The sequence below is a fragment of the Hipposideros armiger genome, unplaced genomic scaffold (genome assembly GCF_001890085.2).
Source record: "Hipposideros armiger isolate ML-2016 unplaced genomic scaffold, ASM189008v1 scaffold_21, whole genome shotgun sequence".
Taxonomy (NCBI): Eukaryota; Metazoa; Chordata; class Mammalia; order Chiroptera; family Hipposideridae; genus Hipposideros; species Hipposideros armiger.
In genome coordinates this window covers 5,658,014-5,672,356 of record NW_017731371.1, presented here as the reverse complement: position 1 = coordinate 5,672,356, position 14,343 = coordinate 5,658,014, and the positions used below count along the sequence as shown (strand labels likewise).

Sequence of the window (14,343 nt, the reverse complement as noted above, 5' to 3'; positions counted from 1 at the left end):
TTTTCTAACGATTAGCTTCTGACTCCCTCTGTTTCCTTTTTCACCCACATACTGTGTCACTCGGTGCCATAGGACATGTTCATGTCCCAGTGTGACCTCCAGCTCTGCACAGTTGTGTTGTGATGCCAGGTGAGTCAGCATCGTAGGCATTGGGGAGATCCCTGAAAGCCATTACTTACACCAGGATGGCAAGCAATAACTTATTTATACACAGAAGTGATTGTGAATCACATGAATATATCTCATTCAAGCCCAAGTAAATGTATGCTCTATTCAATTTCTCCTTAACTGAATCTTACAGGCAGGTTACCACCAACAACAGGAAAAGCTAAACAACACTCAGGAAGAGACAGTGGTGTTAACTAATTGTTGTTATAAGATCTCACTTTTCTATATTTTACGGACATATAACATCCTCTGCGTACATGGCTGGTGTCTCTCCCAGGATCTTGGGAGGTGCCTATGAAAGTGAGGATTCTGAACCCTAACTGCTATTAACTTCACAGAAAACCTGACTGTATGACCAAGTGCCTGGGCTTTTTGCCTGTGGAAACACTGTGCTTTCCATCTCTGGTCCAGATGTGGACACCCCTGGGGCACCAGAGCACGGTGCTGATGGCAGTAGCTGCTTTCATGGTAGCAGAGGCGGACTGCTCTCTTTCCCCTTCCCCGTGTTTCCTTTTGCTTCTGGTATTCCCAGAGCACAGCATTAAACTTGGCACATAGCATGTGGAGAAGCAAGAAGATGGTTCCCTTCTTCAGTTCAAATTCCACTTTTGCCATTTGACTTTTGGAAAATTTGTTTCTATTTGTGAGCCACCATTGTAAATTGGAGTTAATAACACATACCTTTAGAGGTTTCTGTAAGAACCAGAGATAATACAAGTAAATGAGTTCATTTTTTGTGAGCCTCAGTTTACTCATTTATGAAAGGAAATTAATAACATGTATCATGAAAGTTTGGTTTTAGAATGTGAGATAATGCATGTAAATTAACTAGCACAGTACTTGGAATATAGATAGCATTGATCAATAAATCATAACAACTTGGGGGAAAGGATCACAAAAGGTTTTTGTGCTCTTCTATACTTCCCAGCCTACCTTGCAGTTAGGTTGAAGTCATGTGACTAGCTCCAGCCAATGAAATGTGAGAGGGGAATGGCATTTATAGGCTAAGACAGTTAAAAGCCTGTGTATCTCCTACATCTCCTTCTACCTCTGCAGCAGCATCCTTGGTGAGAGTGTAGCTGTCATATGTAAGGAGTCTGGATCCCTGAATCACCACCAAAAAAGAACTTCTCAGGAGAGCTTCTGGGCTGTATTGGACTTTGTGTGAACATCAAATACAAGTTGATTGTTTTAAGCCACTATGACTTGGGTGTTTATGTTACTACAGTTTAGCCTAGCATTATATTGTCATTATTATTGTTTTTATTACTGTTACTGTTGAACAGAACTACTCCCAAACATTGGCACTTTTAGTGGTATGTGGTGCTAAAGGATTAGCTTCTGCCCTCAGTAATGGGAACATAAACATATTGCTGTTGCACATAAAATCCCTAATTCTTCCGCAAACATAGATTCCAAGAATGTCAAACTAAAATAAAATAGGAAGGTGAAAAAAGTGTGTTAAAATTTCCATTTGGCTCAGCAGCTAAATCCTCTTTATTCAGGCTACCTTATTTCCTTAAAACCCTGACTCTAAGAGTCAATGCATATTTTCATGACATTAAAAAATGATGCACTTTTCTATCAAAGTTTTAGAAATTGTTTCCTTTCTTCTTGATTTCATTGGCTCAGCAACCCTCCATGCCTTAAGAAAATGTCTCATTAGAGTGTTTTGCATGATCTTCCCCATTAGGGGTAAATTCCATAATCACAGATTCTCGGATAGGCAGCTGGTAGGTTACCTTGAGAGTTTAGCCATCAGCAGGCACCAGCATGGAATGAATATCTCTGTTTTAATTTTTGTAGGAACCATCACTTAAACTACGTAGAAGAATGCTAGCTTGATGGGCTATTTCTTACATCTTGAGCAGTTGTTACCAAGAGCTCCCAGAAGTAGACATAATTCAAGGAGCTGGTGCAACTTATGGCAAGGGGTTAGCATCTGAAGGCATTCAGGACTTGCCACCTCAAAATATGCTACTTTGGCATATTGATTATTTTGAGCTGCAGGCTCTTGAGATAGCAGATGCAGGAAAGTTCTCTGACCTTCCTTGTCTACCTAAAAGCAGGGCATAAGTTTCTTGTGAGAAAGATACCCTCCCTGTACCAGAAAGAGAAAAATGTCCATATTATAATGAGACTGGGAATTGAGGCTGAAATGGATCTCTACAAACAAACTTACTAAAATCACCTTCTCTTCCAAGCTTTACCCCTCTAGGTATCTCCTAGTCACTTCCCACAACTTACTGCCTCTATCCCAAACTCTTTGTCTTATTTCTTACAATTTATTGTTTGTCTAAAAGGTATAAGAGTTTTCTGTTCCAGTCACTTCTTCAGGTCTTCATTCTCTTGTGAAAGCCTCCATGTACATTTAAAATTCTAATAAAATGTGCATGCTTTTCTCTTGTTATCTGTCTATTTCAGTTTAATTCTTAGGCCCAGCCAGAGACCCTAAGTGAGTAAAGGAGAATTTTATGTCCCCATATACCAAAAAAATAATACCATATCGGAACGAAAATTGGTGTGAAACTCTAGAAAGGGGACCAGACCATGGGTCAGGAGGTTGGAAAGTAAGGTGGGACACAAGATGGTTTGGGCAGTAGGCCCTGAACCAAGTACTAGGTCTGTTTCTTTCTGAATGCTGCCTGGGATGGGGCAGGCAAGCAGGAGGGGTGAGGGGCAGGCAGGTCATAGGCTTAAAAACGTAGAATTAAGTTAGACTCCCAGTCCAGTTAGAGAAAAGTGAGAATGCATCTGACACAAAGGAAAAATGTTTATATTCATTAAACTTGAAGATAATATAAAAGAAATACATGCACATGGATTTTTAAGAAAAATAGTAACATTTGACAGCATATTAAAGTTAAGGGGGTTTCATAACTGTAGTTTAAGTATGGACAGAGGGCTTTACTACCAGTTTATATATAGCTGTTGTTTTTAGATATTTTATGACAGAAAAAAGAGCAGATTAAAAACAAAACCCACACACACCTAATGAGACTTATTTAAATCTGCAACTGAACCACTGTGTTGTAGAAACACAGGCTTACCTTGGAGATACTGTGGGTTCATTTGCAGACGCACCACAATAAAGTGCGTCATAATCTTTTTGCTGGTGGAGAGTCTTGCCTCTAATTTGCAAAACATGCAACATCTGTGAAATGCAATAAAGCAAGGAGCAATTAAAACAAGGCATGTCTGCTCTGGGATTGTTCTAACAGGTGAGCCTGACTTGGAAAGTCTTCTTGGCAATGGTGAGATATGAAAACACATTCTGAAAGATCTGAAGACATCTGCATGATAAGTTGCAGATGTCTTCCCAATAAGGAGAAATGCAGAGGGAAAGAGAGGGAGCAGGTATTTGAAAGAAGGAAGAATCCTGTGCTGTCTCATGGCAGTCACAGTCCAGATTCCTCTATAGCGTTGGTTTGCCAAGCCTAGTAACAGACAAGTAGTTTCCCTGAGTCAAATAAGAAGACTGCCTAGAAAAGGAGAAGAAAATCCTCCTTGTGGGCCTCAGTGCTTGTCTCACTTTCCACAGCAGCTGCCTCTAGCAAGAAGCCCACCAGTGTTTCTCCCTTGGGTTCAGTCTGGTTAACTCCCTGCAGGCCTTGTTAATGATCTCTGTGCCAGCTCTTTCCTAAGGTGCTGGTTCTCAGACTTTACCATTAGAATCACCTGAGGGTTTGTTAAAACACAGATTGCTGGCCCCTCTCCCGGAGTCTCTGATTCTGTAGGTCTGAGGTGAAGCCCAGGAACGGGCCTTTCAAACATGTCCCCTGGAGGTGCTGTTGCAGACGGTCTGATAACCACTCTTGAAGAAACGCTGCTTTCATAAACACAGTAGAGGCATTTTTTATACTAAATTATTATTATTATACTAAATGATTAACAAAAGTGGATCCTTTTTTTCTTCTTTTTTTAAAGATTTTATTGGGGAAATGGGGGAGGGGAACAGTGTTGGAGAATTGGGGAAGGGGACCAGCCAAGTTGTTGTTCTTCAATCTTTGTTGTAGAGGGTGCCAGTCGCCATCTGGCTTCCCGTCGGGCAGTTCAGCTCAAGGTGCTGAGTTCAGTCTTAGTTGTAGGTGGGCATAGTCACCATCCCATGAGGGAGTCAAACTCGGCAGCCTTGTTGTTAAGAGCGCACACCCTATCCACTGAGCCATCCGGGTGGCTCAAGATGCTTAGTTGTGGGCGGGCGTAGCCCACCATTGAACAGGCAATCTTGTTGTTACACCAGCTGAGCCATCCTGCCACCTGTTGGCAGCTCAGCGATAGCTCAGCTCGGGTGCAGTGTCACTGACCCATGTGGGAATTGAACCGGTGGCCCTGTTGTTCAGAGCTCGTGCTCTTAAAACTCTTAAGCAACTGAGCCACTTGGCTGGCCCTGGATCCTTTTTTGTTATCCTGGATTATGTTTTTCAATCACTTCTTACTGCTCGATGCTGGTGGTTAAATATTTTCTAAAACTTTACTCTGAATCACAAAATCGCTGAATCTCGTGTTGGACAAACTTTACTGGGCCCGATTTTCTAATTTCTTCCCTCCCCCACTTTCTTTATTGGGCTTTAAATACAATTTCACCCATTGTGCTTTAATCCAGTATCCTTGGACTTTATGGTCAAGACCCCGTCTTCCTCTCCAGCCAGCTTTTTATCAGTGACAGTTCCTTCCATGTTTTTCCTCTTCAACAGGTAAGGATGATAGCCTAAGAGATAGATTGACTTTAATAAAAGCGCTGTACATAGCCAATATTATTTAATCAGTCCTACTTATGGCCACCTCCCATCTCAGAAAAGGTACTCCTCGGTCCTCGTTGATTTTCTATTCTGTCATTTGATCTTCTATTGTTTTGTTTTTTTTTCCCTCTGTGGAAAACATGATATAATTCTTGCAGATGAGAACCCAGTTTAATGCCTTCTTTTTTAGTTTTTAAAATTCTTTTTTTCCTCCAGGTTTATAACATTCTAGCATCACTACTTTCTGTCATAGGGTCTCCATACTTGTTCTTTTGTTTGCTTGTTTGTTTTCATTATATGTATTTTTTATTGTGGTAAGGTGTATGTAAAGTTTACCCTTTAAACCAATTTAAAGTGTATAATTGAGTGACATCAAGTAGATTTACAGTGTTGTGCTGCCCAGAACTTTTTCATCATCAAATAAACTCTGTACCCACTAAACTTCCTATTCTGTCCCCCAAGTCCCTGGTAACCTGTATTGTATTTTGTGTCTCTATGATTTGTCAATTCTAGGTACCTCATATATGTGGAATTCTATAACACAATATTTGCCCTTTTGTGTCTGGTTTATTTCCCATACCATAATGTTTTCAAGGTTCATCCCTGCTTGCTTTTATAATTTGCATTTCTTAGATCTCTGCAATAGAGCTTGCATTTTCTTTAGTGCCCTTTCCATGAGAAAGTTCTTTTTATTTCATGACCACCTTTTCCCCACGTTATTTTTGAAAACTCGAACGATCATGAAGGTAAGGATTCTAGGATCATTTCTTTTATTTGGCTTTTCCTAGCAGGTGAATACAGTTTTGTGACTCATCATGTGATTCATGTGCGGGCGTCACTGAAATCTCTGCTATCATCTTGTTCCATAACCAGCCACAGCAAGCAGAGTTTTCCAAAAACAGTTTAGGTGTCTCTTAGAATTTTGCCAAGAGCTCTCTTTCTAGATCCTTCTAAGAGTAACCTTTAAAGTTGGGGGCCTCAGAAATAAAAAGCAATTAAAGTGCCTATTAGAAGTTGTATTGCTTGGACTTTATCTGCCAGACAACTTCCTCTTTAGCATTCTGTCATTAACATGGCTTTTGTTTTTTGTTTTTTTTTCTCTCTCAAATAATGACTGAACAGAGTGGATGCTAGGGTTGTGAAAAAGTTTAAAAGACAGGTGAGTCTTTTAATCACCTTTGCTTGTATTTTGTTTCATGGGCTGGTGCCTTACATCAGACAGGGCAGCCGCACTTGAACCTTTGCCAAATGTGAAAAAAACACAACCTGATAGATATGGTTAGAACAGTGTGATAGCATGGCCTTTGATTACCAGGAGTTTAGGCTGTGAATCAATTTGTTACAGTTGTGGAAAATTTAAAGGTGCCTCCCCACAAAAGTAAATAGTACAGCGGAAGCACTAGATCAAAAGAAATCACGTTTTTACCAGCAATCAAGTTTTTACCAGCAACAATGGATTCCTTTTCCATCGTTTGAAAGTCACACTAACTTATAAACGGCTTGAAAATTGGGCTTGTGCTCAACCGCTGCCCAACCATCAGTTAGATATCAAGCATCCCATCAATCAAAAGTGCTTTCGTTTGTAATGATCTCATTAATGTACATACAGCTGTGCACACATGATTTGCAAAAGTCTAGGCAGCTACTAGTTTCTTCTTTTAAAAAATTGTTTATTAAAAATAATGCCTATTGGTACTAATTAGTAAAAGATGTTTGAACAAATAGTACTCTCCTTTGGTATTTGACAAACTCCATGCACTCTATTTTTTTTTTTTTTTTTAAGCTGAGCCATCCTGACACCAGTTGGCAGCTCAACGGCTACTCAGCTCAGGCTGGGAATTGAACTGCTGTTGCTCAGAGCTCAAACTCTTGAGCGAGCTCTTAACCAACTGAGCCACCCAGCCAGCCCCCATGTACTCTAAGAACAGGGACTTTGTGTTGTTTTTTCTGGATTTGCAATTTCATAGGTTAAGCTTAGCTTCATTTCCAAGTTCAAAGTTACTTAAGGGTAAACTGGGGAAAATAAATAACATCATATATTCCTTTTGTAGGCAGATAAAATAGAAAGCACTTTTATAGAAACGTCAGTCTTGCATACTCATTTTGCCTCAACCCTTGATATTACATCCCCCCACCCATCATCATGCATTTAGAAAACTGTTTTTAAAATGGCCCAGATTACAGAATCAAGGAATGAAGAGATGGTTGTCAAGGGTGGAACTTTCACCCCTCTGCCTATCTTGAAACTCAGCTTCCTATTAAGAACATGAAGCGTTTAATCCATCTTGCTGCTTTGTTTTCCAGCCTGGGACTTCTTAATACAGGCATACCTCACATACAGAGGGTGCCAAAAAAATGTACACACATTTTAAGAAAGGAAAAAACTGTATTAAAATTGTAATACAATGAATGATGCTAGCATTCATTTGATTAACACCATCTTTTGAGCGAACGTCATACTACACACTGCTACCTTAATTCAATTCAGGTTTGAAAAGTAATACATAGATAACATCTCTTAAAATGTGTACATTTTTTTGGAGCCCCAGTATATTGCAGGTTCTGTTCTAGACCTCCTCAATAAAGCAAATATTGCAATAAAGCGAGTCACGTGAATTTTTGTGTTTTCCAGTGCATATAAACTATACTGAAGCTTATTAAGTGTGCAGTAGCATTGTGTTTTTAAAAATGTACATACCTTGGTTGAAAAATACTTTATTGCTAAAAAATGCTGAGCATCATCTGAGCTTGTTGGAAAAATGGTGCTGATAGACTTGCTTGATACAGGGTTGCCACGAACCTTCAATTTGTAAAAAAACAATACCTGTGCAGTGCAAGGAAGTGAAGCTCAATAAAATGAAGTATATCTGTAGGTATTAAAAGGAAAGTTTTCCCTCTATTTCTAGTTCTTTATTCGGTCTCTAATACCTTGAGTACTAAGATAATTTGATTCAATTTAGTAAAATAAGCATTGGAAAGAAGCTTTGTCAAGACCCACTTCCTAATTGAAGATTAATGAGTGAAGTTTCTTCTTGTAAAAAGTTCATAATTTGGCAAGGGTAAGGTGGGAAATAAGGTGAATATACACATGTGGTTAAGGCAAAGAAGATAAATACCAGGGATGGTACAAAGTGCTCTGAAGCTTTGAAGGCGGGAAGAGAGCGAGCGCCCTGGGAGGGTAAGGAGAAAACGTAGGTGGTGGCGTTTGCGATGGATCTTAGGTCTCCACGTTAATGTGCCTCAGGATGACCTGGAAGGGTTGTTAAAACACAGATTGCTAAGCCCCACACCTAACATTTTTGATTTAGTAGGTCTGAGGTAGGGCCTGAAAGTTTGTATTTTTCCAACAAGTTCCCAGGTGATCCTTGAACTGCTTTTTCAGAGACAACACTTGAAGAGCCGTTCCTCTGAGAGAGACTGAAAATGGATGGAGTGTGTTTAACCCAGAGAAAGAGAATGAGCACACTGGAGAGGCAAGACACGGAAAGGTACTTCAAATAATAATAATAATAATAATAATAATAATAATAATAATAATATAATAGGTATTTTTTGGAGTTATTTCAATTTTGCTAGTGAGGAGATTAAGTTTCAGGTTGATTTTAAAGAACCTGGTTCAAGTAACAGAGCCAATAAGCCCCAGAGTCAGGAGCTGAACCCATGGAGGCAACAACCCAGAACATTCTGTCTGACTGCTATGGTACTGTAGGACGCAGTACCTCTTGGCAGACACAGGCATTGTGTCGGGCAGTAATGGGAACTAAGGCTTGGCATGGAGGTTGCCGCTGTATTTCAGAGGGCTTACGTGCCAGGGTAAGGAATTTTGTACTTAGGATGTTAATAGAGAAGTCTCAACAATTTTTTATCAGGCTTGAGTAGCAATGTATATAATCAAGAAAGCAGAAGGATGGAAGCCTAGTGAGACGTCTTTTATAACAGCCCAAGTGAAAGAAAAGGAAGTAAACCAGGGCAATTGCAGTAGGTGCGAAGCAGATAGAGGTGAGAGCAGTTTTGTATAAATAGGTAGGCCGTTCTCCATCTTTCTACCACCTGTGATTTCATGATTTGAAAGTTGGTCATGAAGAAAACTGGATTTAAGTAAACCAAGGAAATGTGTTCCGTATGAGATCAGTATTTTCCCCGTTATAACATATCCAGATTGGAACTAACCATTCTTTATCACCAAGGGCTCAGAATCCCAGCCCTTGTCCTGCTTGGGATAAGAAGCACCGAACTTGAGCCCATGAGCAGATGTTTAAAAATATCTTACTGCTTTCAGTTGAGGGGCTTTGTAACTGTGTCCATATCCAAGGCCAATCCCATGGTGAACATTTTAAATTGAAGTCTGATGTCCATTCAAGTTTTAGGAATTCTGATGCCATCAAAAGCCAGTTGGAATATTTTACTGATCCTGAGATAATAAGTTATCATACTGATGGAAAATAATTCCAGCCCAAACAAAGAAATCCATGTGGTTTAATGAGTCAATACATAATTTCCACTAGGTATTTGAAAAATCGAATATATTTTTCCTGCCTTTATGGTTCTAAAGACACAGGATTTTACTTCCTGATAATGTGTGTGGGTGCCTGTGAGTAGGAGTCAAGGAGAACCCTAGGTTCAGGTCTGGGTATTTTGGAGGAGGGGGAGTATTGACCAAGACAGGAAGTTCAGAGAAGGGCCCCCTGGGAAGAGTTGGTGCTGAAGGTGAGTTGTATTAGTACAGGCATGTTGGGATGTCTCTTTAACTCAGGACCCTAAGGCAGGAAATTGTTACCAGTCAGCCCTTATGAAAAGAAGAAGTATTGAGACTGTTTGAAGTCCAGAAAAAACAACACATTGGTATTTCTCTGCAAAGTGAAATGTTTTAACCTGATAAACTTTTAGAATGCAATTTTCAGATTAAATAAAACTTTTGTAATGCAGATCTAGAAGTTCCACTTAAACTTGCTGCCATTGCTCATACCCTCAAGCCCCATGGAAAAAGATGAAAACAATTAGGCTTTCTTTTAGACATGCCAGTGGTAGCTGACCTGTCTGTGGTGGTGAAATAGTTAAGCAGCAGGCCTCCTGGAGCTGGAGAACGCTCTCAATAAGGTGATCTGTTTATGCACAATAGGGTCTAGTTTCTCCCTCCCAGTAGCCTCCGGCCTGAAAGTTAGTCATTCTCACACTATCAAAAGCTGGGGTGCCTGAGAAGAGTCATTCACACAGGCAGGTGTTTCACAGAGGTCCCAGGAAAGGAGAGTCTCTCTCTCTCTCTCTCTCTCTCTCTCTCCCTCCCTTTCCCTCCCTCTCTCTCCCTCTCTCCCTCTCTCCCTCTCTCCCCCACCCCCCCCACCTTCTCTCCCTCCCTCTCCCTCTCTCAGTATCTGTTCCATAGCAAATTAGGAAGAACAATAGCTAGAGCTATAAACACAATCCATTATGTGTATTTAGTAATTGGATTTTGAGCAATTACCATCAAAGATACTGAATACCCATTGTACATTAGCAAGTCCAACTTGCAAAAGGAAATAATAGCTCTGACACATACTAAGGTAGGAAGCGGAGTGGCACGAAACAGGCATATCAGCAGATAACCTGCAACCAAGATGATGGAAGCAAAAGAGGACACAAGTAAGACCATAGTTGGTATGTGATTCTCAGCCCACACGTAACTAAATGAGTCACCCTTCCCCAGTGAGGAAGAATTAGAATACTAAAAGGGAGTAATTCCAATCTTCAAATTTCTTACAGTGAATATGTGTAGGTACCCATGTATGTGCTTAAATTAGCTATTAAGGAAGCTCTTTTTTGTTTATTCCTCGGGGGTGGGGGGGGGCTGGCTGAGTCATCAATAATTATATTTTTGCTTTCTTCTTAGAGTCCACGACGAGCAGTGTCTTTTGGGTGTTGCTAACCAGACTAGGTGGATCCAAGCAGCAATTGCAGCCCAGCCCTTGGTACCCAGCACAGAGGAACCAGGGAGCATCCCTGCACGCCTAGAGCTGCAGGAGCACTTCACCAGAGTCAGGGCCCAACCTGGAACAAATGGGAGCTTTAGGAATGAACTTTTAGTTCAAGGTTAACCAGAGAGACTGCAGCTGGGCAATGCAAGTGGTTCTATTTTGTAATCAAAAGGTGTTTTTTTTGTGTGTGGTTACCTGACTTAGTTACTAAATGGCTTGCATGAAATAACATGCAGTATTTTGCAGTTGCTGTGCAATTAGCTTATATCATCACCATGCAGTCAAAATATAAAGAGAAAATACAGGAAGAAACTATTAACAGCAATTTGTAACAAAGATGTCTGGAATAAGAACACAATGCTTGTTACCACTGGCTCTTATGTTAATCACCTAATTGCAAATTGGCTTTCATTAATGCGTGGATACCACTGAAATAATCTTATACCTTCTCTATTGTGATATCCTGCTATTTACATTTATATAGAACATGCCTGTACATACAGGTTTGTTTTTTTTCTTTCCACAGGCATTTAATGGCTCTATTTATTCCTTTCTGTTTGGAGGCAGAGAAACCACGTTAGTGAACCATGGGGCTATATTCTGAACCCGTAGCTCATAGATGGAATAGAATATAAAAACGGAAGCATTCTTGAAAGCAATGTATAAATCTTTATTCACAGAAATGCCTCCCACAAAGTCCAAAGTTTTGGAGAGAAGATGTATATTTGCTGCCTTTGAATATTGCTCTTACCACGGTCCATCTTGGCACTGTGACCTTCTCACCTTAAAGAGTGTCAGGCTTAACGCCACCCTTTGCTTGCTACATTTCAAAGGTGACGGTCATCTTCCATTCATGAAAAAGAACAATAACCACACAGCATTTGTGGCACTTGATAGTGTATAAAACCAAGAGAATAGTCTGCGTGATCCTCCCTGGGCCCTAGGTGTGTATCATTCCAGATACTCCCATGGGACACACAGTACCAGCGCCTGAGTAAGTAAGGCTTAAGTGACCCAGTTTTGAGTAAGGGAGTTATTACAGTGTTTTACCAAAGGCACAGGACAGACACACGAATGGGGCCGGGCAGGTAGTCTCTTCCTTTCCCTCCTCTAATGCAAACCTATTCATTATAGAAAAGCATGTAGTGACAAAGTGTAAAGAAGAAAACAAAAACGACCCTTTCCCTCACCCTGAAATAATTGACATCAATACTTTGCAATTTTTTTTAATCCATGCTTTTTCAAGATTTTTTATTTATATCTTTTGATACTTCTGGATATATTTATTATTTCATTATCTAAAATTGAATGTATATATTCATCAGCAGAAAACGTTCCAAGCCTATAAATAGGACTAGTTTTTTAAAAGTCAAATTTTAGGTCAATATAGCATATGGATTACAGATGATCTTTTTGTGAACTATTGGAAAGAAAATTGCCTGTCTATTCCATTTGTTGCATAATATAGTACCATTATAGCTCTCTGATTTTTATGTTATTTATTTATTTTTTAAAAGAGTATATTGGGGAATTGGGGAAGGGAACGGTATTAAGGAATTGGGGAAGGGGAACATTGTATTTTTCCAGGACCCATCAGCTCCAAGTCAAGTTGTTGCCCTTCAATCATAGTTGTGGAGGGCACAAGCTCAGCTCCAAGTCCAGTCGCTGCTTTCAATCCAGATAATTGCGGGGTGGGGGTGGGGTGGGAGAGGCGGGAGGGGCGTGCAGCTTACCATCCGATGCGAGAGTCGAACCCGCAACCTTGTACAGCTGAGCCATCCTGCCACCCATTGGCAGCTCAGTGGCTGCTCAGCTCGGGCGCAGCTCGCTGGACCATGTGGGAATTGAATTGGCAACCCTGTTGCTCAGAGCTCACGCTCTAACCAACTGTGCCACCCAGCCAGCCTCCTTTATGTTATTTTTTAAGGCTTATTGAAACACCATGTTCACCTTCATATTGAACCTATTCCCATAATTTTCTTGTTCATAGCTCTAGGTTATATACTTTAATTATCTTAATGAATTTATTTTTATTTGAAGTGTATTTAATTCAAAATTTATCTTTTATGAAAAAAAAGTGTCTTATAAAATGTAACCTTAAAAAGATAGAGCACACAAGCAATGAATAAGCAGGGTGAAAGAAACAGCTCTGAACGCAGTTTGAGTTCAGAGTCTTAGGTGTTTAGTTAAAACCCTCTTTATTTTCTGAACCACAGAAAAGGAATTAATTTTTGTTGTTTTAAAAATCACAGCTAAACCTCATACCAACAAAATAGTTTCTTTCCTTGCAACTGAAAAAAACCAGTTTCTCTAAATGAAAGGTTTTTCTCTTTTTTCTCATGGGCTGAATTTGTCATCATGTATTTCGAAGGCTTTCTGAAAATTAACAACATACCAAATAAGGTGATTAACCTGTTTGGCTCCCATTGAAAACTTTATAACTGAAACGACAATGATGAAGACAGGAAATAGGTTTTTGTTGATAAATTCAAGTGGGATGAATAAAAAATTCAATTATTGGTCAGTATACTTTTTTCCAAATTAGGTTTTCCAGGCTTTCTGGTGATTTTCACAAATAACTGGTATTCTGGAAGTACACAGGTTAATCTGGCTTCCAAACTAGTGTTCCTCGGCTACCCTTAAATCAGGTGTTTTAGCTTCAGCCTAAACCAAGTTCACCCAGCATTCAGGCACATGTGAATAAGATGTGCTAAGAGGAGGTAGGGGATATGCTGTGTTCATGAGTCTCCTGAGCAAAATTTCAATCCCACAAAGAAAGGGAGACCAGATGGAGAAAAGGGTGACATTGTAGCTGCCCCCCTCAAATTAATCCCCATTATCCAGACTAATCCCTGGTTCCTATGTAACAGTTCCAGCAGTTTTGCCCAAAAGGGGCCTGGCAGTTTCAGGAGACTGCGCCCTTGGCTCAGAGTAGTGCACTCATAGTATGGGGCATTGCACCAATTGGTGGGCATGTGTGGTGGTGTCCATGGTAGGGGTGAATATCCCCCTATATCTAGGACGGGAGAGGACGAGCACCAGTCGGGCCATCATGCAGACTGGTGTGTGGAACACAAAGGAAGCAGTTCTTGAGAATTTTCATACTTCTTGGGAGGAACTGAGGCTGATGGGCAGAGTCAGGAATATTGTGATAATTGTTTTGACAATAAATTATTTTCTGGCTGCAGTAACATGGGAAACACGAGTTTTCTCCCGACTTAGAGTTTGTGCTAAAATAAAAATGAGCCAAAGTGAGTGGAAAAAGCACCTGAGGCATGGAAATATGATTACATGTGCATTTTAGACACCATTTATTGTATAATTTTTATTTTAATTTAAGTGAATTGGTTGTATCTTACTGATCTGCATGGTTTAGGTCCAGTTGGATGTTAGGCAGGAAATGTCACATTAGAATGTTTATCAACTGATTAAAAATATGATTTATTAAAATATTATGGTGTAAGGAACACTGTTCAATGCCA

At 40.0% G+C, this 14,343-nt stretch overlaps 1 long non-coding RNA gene across 1 annotated transcript; it reads left to right on the top strand.

Moving 5' to 3' along the window:
* Positions 1 to 6,027: 6,027 nt before the first annotated feature.
* Positions 6,028 to 12,372, top strand: LOC109379042 (uncharacterized). Its single transcript, XR_002123101.1, has 3 exons — positions 6,028 to 6,069; positions 8,293 to 8,398; positions 10,777 to 12,372. It is a non-coding gene; the product is annotated as an uncharacterized LOC109379042 (long non-coding RNA).
* Positions 12,373 to 14,343: the final 1,971 nt, after the last annotated feature.